The sequence below is a fragment of the Dasypus novemcinctus genome, chromosome 18 (genome assembly GCF_030445035.2).
Source record: "Dasypus novemcinctus isolate mDasNov1 chromosome 18, mDasNov1.1.hap2, whole genome shotgun sequence".
Classification (NCBI taxonomy): domain Eukaryota; kingdom Metazoa; phylum Chordata; class Mammalia; order Cingulata; family Dasypodidae; genus Dasypus; species Dasypus novemcinctus.
The window spans coordinates 86,905,832-86,911,831 of record NC_080690.1 but is presented as its reverse complement, the minus strand read 5'-3'; positions in this window follow the sequence as shown (position 1 = coordinate 86,911,831).

Genomic DNA, 6,000 nt, shown 5'->3' with positions numbered 1-6,000 from the left:
GGAGTTAAAGTTACATGGCTCCTCTGTCCTAAAGAATTTTGGTAATACAGCTCTGCTCCTTTTGTAACATGAAACAGCCTGGATTAGACCTCAGAATCACTGGAATCTTCTCTAGAATCTCACCACCATAACCCTGAGGATTTCCAAGAAGAGATTGGAAGACTCATTGGCCATTTGGGAAGCTTGAGGAATGTCCGCTGAAGAATTTAGTATAACACTCCTGGCACAAAGGACAAGGGTGTGTGTTCCTTTATACAGACACTGCTATTCATGGGAATACCATTTCCTAAGGTGTTCTCTGCATTCATTGTTTCTTTTTTCTTTTTCTTTCCCAGGTGAAATAAGGGTTCAGAAGGGAAAAGGAACTCAGTAGCCCATGACATTGAGTGAGGAAGTCCCTTGAGTGCTCACAGGGGAAAGGGACTCAGTGGTTCACAGAACTCAGCTTTTCTTCAGCTCACAAGTATATTTTGTAATTCCCTAAAGTAGGGTTATAACTAGGGGCCAAGTATCCTTCCTGGATAGACTCAGTGATAGAATTCTGGGGTACATAGCATTCATCTAATTCTTGAGGAGTCCACAACTCCTCAGTGGTTGAGAAATTTTGGTCCGCCTGGTCCTGTGAGGATGTATTCACTGATTTACTCCTGTGGCTGGAGCTGTTAGATATGTAGCATCCTTCAAGATCCAAAGCATGTGGCTACTCACTACAAATTTGTTGCAGGAGTAAATTAAAATAATTCAGTGGATTTGTCATGTGATTGATGCAAAGTCCTTTGGAGAGAATAGAGTTAGTAGTAGAATCTCTAACAGAAAAGCAGCTTAATGAGTCCAGAATCACAATGACAGTATGATACAGACATTGTTTTCTAATATCCAGATTCTCTGATTTAGGAACTCCATAGGATTGCATGAGTCTTATAAACTATTCCACAAGTATCCAAGTTATAACTACTACTAAGTGTATTAGCCAAAGGTGCTGGTGCAAAGTGCCAGAAATCTCTTGGCTTTTATAAAGAATATTTATTTGGGGTAAAAGCTTACAGTTACAAGGCCCTAAAGAGTCCAACTCAAAAGTTACTTCCTTGCCAAAGTCTGTTGCCATGTGTTGAAGCAAGATGGTGGGCGACCTCTGCCTGGTTTCTTCTTCCTTACTCTTAAGGCTCCTTGGGCCCAGCTTCTTATGATCTCAGCTGTAGGCTGCCATAAAGGCTCATCTCTGGGCTCATTTGCTCTGTTCTCTTTTAAAGGTGAGCTATAAACTACCAGTTGAATGGCTTGTTTCTCTTTCTGGGGAACACCATCAAAGCTGACAAAGTTCTCTACTAACTATGGAGCTTCTCTCTTACCGTATGTATCTTCTTGTGTGTGTCTTCTTGAGTGAGTGTTTATGTAGCCCATTAAAGGGCAGGGACTCAACCCTGAGTCATGCCCTGATGTGGTCAAATCAAAGCCCCAATCTTAACATAGTTTAATCAAAGACATCTCAGCTGAATCTAATACAATCAAAGGGGATCACACCCAGAGGAACAGTTTACAAACAATCTCTTTTTGGAATTCATAAGTAATCTCAAACTACCACACCAAGTTCATTCTTTTGGAAATTCTAAAATGTGGCTTAGTCCATATCATCATGAGTTGATGGAAAGCCCCAGACCTCTCCTTCCCAGAGAACTCCCTCCTTACTAACCGTCACACTTGGCATTATACCCTTTATAACCAAGATTCTTGGTTCCTTTTTCAACTCCCACATTCTAACCTGCACATATAGCCCTTTTGTTCTCTATCTACCACTCCTCCCCAACTCAAACATGCTTTCCCTTTCGGATCTCCTGTTAACCATTAGAAATCCCACCCTACCCCACCTCCACCTTCCTGCTCTAATGGAAATGTGTGTCACTAGCATCTCTCAGTCCTCCTGCAGATTGGCTGCTTTTCTCCCATTCCTCTTGCTGTTTCCAGTATATTGTCTTTCCTTTCTTTCTAAAACTCAGCTAAAATTTAAGACTACACTGTACATTTGCTTCTTGCAGTCAATGAATGGGTTCATTCATCTGCATATCTTGAAGACTTTAACTCTTGCCTCACTTCCTATACCGTGTCTAAAACTGCCCCATCATACTTTCTGATTCCAATGTCCATGTAGATGACCTTCCAGTATTCTGGCCTCACAGTTCTGTGATCTCCTCTTGCTGGTGGTTTTGACAGCCTTTTGACTAACCCATATAATGCTAGGTACTGTCAGATGACTTTGCTTCCTATTTCCTGGGGAAAATAGAGGCAATTAGCAGACTTCTATAATGTCCTTCCACCACCTCTTCTTACCTTCTACAGCATCAGTACCTTTCTTCTGGTGCCCTTGTATGAATTGGCACAAGAGCCTGTGCCCTCACCACTTCTCGAGGACATTGTTCAAGTAAATATCCCCAATTTTGTATCAACAGATAATCTCTACTGAATTATTCCCACTAATGTAAACATGCTTCCTAAACAAAAGTTAAAAAATCACCCTTGATACCCCATCCCCTATAGCTCATGTACAAATTCTCTTTAGAAAGCAAAATACCTTGAGTTCTTGCTGTTTCCTATTCCTTACCATTCTCCCCACCACCACCAGCAGCCCCCGTTGTCTGTTCTGTGTGTCCACTTGCTGTGTGTTGTTCTGTGTCTGCTTGCACCCTCAGTGGCACTGGGAAACTGCATCTCCTTTTCATTGCATCACCTCTCTGTGTGTGCTGTGCCACTCTTGGGCGGTCTGTTCTTTCATTGTGCATGGGGGTGCCCCACATGGGGGCACCCCTTTGTGGCATGGCACTCCTTGCATGTGGCAGCTCTGCATGTGGGCCAGCTTGTCATATGGGTCAGGAGGCCCTGGGTATCAAACCCTGGACCCTCCTATATGGTAGTTGAGCCACATTTGCTTCTCCCATTCCCTCTTTTTTTAAGTTTTTAAAATATTTCTCTCCCCTTCCCTGCCCAGCTCCCCCCACCCCCGCCAGTTGTCTGCTCTGTGTCCATTCACTGTGTGTTCTGTGTCTGATTGTATTCTTGTCAGTGGCACCTGGAATCTGTCTCGTTTTGTTGTGTCATCTTGCTGCGTCAGCTCTCTGTGTGCCATTCCTGGGCAGGCTGCACTTTTTTCATGCTGGGTGGCTCTCCTTATGGGGTGCACTCATTGCACGTGGGGCTCCCCTCCCCTGCATGGCATGGCACTCCTTGCACGCATCAGCACTGCCCATAGGCCAGCTCATCACACGGGTCAGGAGGCCCTGGGTTTGAACCTTGGACCTCCCATGTGGTAGGTGGATGCCCTACTGTTGGGCCAAATCCGCTTCCCCATTCCCTCTTTAACTTCCAAACCCACCTAACCACCAGGTGGCAGTATTGCTAAGCTAGTGTTGGAGACAGTGGGTCATCTTGAAACACATTCATCATCTTGCTGTCAGGACACATCCTCTTGATTTTCCTCCTTACTGTTTCCTCTTCATCTCCCTGACTTTTTTTATCCCCCTTGTGGCTTTTTGTGTGCTGTCTGCTCTCTGTGTCCATTTGCTGTGTGTTCTTCTGTGTCTATATATTTTTTTATTTCCTCCCCCTGCCTCCCTCCCCCCCGTCCCTTGTGGCTTGCTTGTTGTCTGGTCTCTGTGTCCGTTTGCTGCGCACTCTTCTGTGTTATTTTGCTTATCTCCCTTTTTTTGTTGTGTCACTTTGCTGAGTTGGCTCTCTGTGGTGCTTGCGGGCTGAGCAGCACTCTGTGGTGCTTGCAGGCCAAGTGGCACTCCACAGTGCCCAGGCTGGTGGCTCTCCACAGTGTGCAGGTGAGCCTGCCTTTATAAGGAGGCCCGGGATGTGAACCCAGGGCCTCCCATATGGTAGACGGGAGCCCAAGTGATTGAACCACAGCCACTTCCCTCCCTGACTTCTTAATGTCAGGAGACCCTTTTCCTATGTGCATACATTCTTGGTGATCTTCAGTCTCAGGACTTTAAACACCACTAATATATTGGTTGTCGCTTCTTTCAAAAGTAGTGTTTGATGTATGCGCCTGTGTAATTACCAATACAGCCAAGATAGAGAACATTAAAAATGTCTCCAAAAAGTTCCTTTGTACCTCTTTGCAGTTAATCCCCACCCTCAAGCCCTGGGCAACCACTGATCTGCTTTCTGTCACTTTACGTTAGAACTGCCCCTTTCAGGAGTTTCATATAAGTGGAATCAGACAGTATGTACCCTCTGTGTCTGGCTTCTTTTGCTCTACATGTTTGTGAGACTAATCCATGTTATATCAAATATCAGTAGTTTATTCATTTTTATTGCATGAGTAGCTTTCCATTATGTGGATGTGACACAATTAGTTATCCTGTTCACTTGTTACAACAAAATTAAGTTGTTTCCATTTCTTAGCTGTTTTGATTATCGCTGCTCTGGACATTCTACAAGGCTTTTTGTGTATATAAGTTTTCATTTTTTCTTGAGTGAAAACCTAGGCATGGAATAGCTGAGTCATACGGTAAATGTTCACAGGTGGGCCCTTTAATCTCACCTTTAATCTGTTTTATATTCTGGGAAATTTCTCTCATTTAAAAAACTTCTTTCTAGGACTCCTATTATCCAGATGTTAGCATGTCTATGCCTGTTATTCATCTCTCTTAGCTTTTATGTTTTTTTAAAAGAAATGTTTATTTATTTCCCCCCTTCCCCTCCTGCCCTGCTGTTTTTGCTGTCTGTGTTGTCTTCTCTTCTCATTTCCTCTCCTCTATGATTCACTGGGATTCAATCCTGGAGAGAGGTTCCCTGTCAATTGTTCCACCTTAGTTCCTGATTTCTGCTGTGCTTCACCTTGACTCTCCCCTTTTCTCTCTTTTTGATGTGTTATCATCTTGCTGTGTGACTCATTTATGTGGGCACAGGCTCACCACACAGGCACTCACACTCACCATGCTGGCTCTCATGTGGGCAGTGGCTCGCTGCGCAGGCACACTTTCTCTTCTTTTTCACCAGGAGGCCCTAGGGATTGAACCCAGGTCTTCCCATATGGTAGGCAGAAGCTCTATCACTTGAGCCACATCTGCTTCCCAGCTTTTATGTTTTCTAATTCCTTTCCCTTTCTTCCTTTTTTTTTTTTTGGTTGGCCATTTTCTTAACCTACTTTTCCAGTTTGTGCATTTGTTCCTCAGCTGTATCTATTTTGCTATTTATTTCCCCTGTTGGTTCTTCATTTCAGTAATTATGCTCTTCATACCTAGTATTTCTACTTGGTTCTTTTTAAATCTCATTTCATATTAGTCCATCAATTTTAATATATCTGCTTCTGATGGCATCTGTAATCCAGTGTGTTGTTTTTCTTTCAAAATAGTTATCCTCAAAATTGCTTGTTACCATGGCCAGTGAATGCATTTCCCCACGGCCATCAGCTACTGTCAGGAGAAAATGCATTCATATGATAAGCTCAAACTCCAGTACCTATAAGCCCCAGTGAGTTCAGGGGTGGGGGAATGGGTCCTGGGTGGGGAAGTCCAAGCACCAAAAAACCATTCAATGGCTCCTCATTTTACAAGACAACTCATTAGAATGTGATTCACCAGCCCAGGGCTTTGGAGAGGCAGGGTTAGGAAGTGCTCAAGGCAGGTTAGTCCCCATTTGTGTTTCTTAGCTCCAGTAAGTTCAAACAACTGATTTAATTGCACCCCTGAGGATGCCTGGACCAGAGACAAGGTCACAGCAAATGTGGAAATAGACACTATTAGATCCAAAATTTTGTTCAACAGTAGACATTGTCCCAAGGCAAAGATAGGGGAGAAACAGGAGCAAACTCCTGTTATGTCATTTCCTATTTTATTCACTTAGAGCTGAGTTTTGCTGCCTTCACCCCCCTTACCCAGGCCAGCACACCATTTCAAAAGACGCCTTGATACTCCAGGACTTCCTTACAATTTCTGGTGTTCTCTGATCTTTTGCCACTTAAGTTCCATCCAGGTTTATCTCAAAAAGGATGCCCCA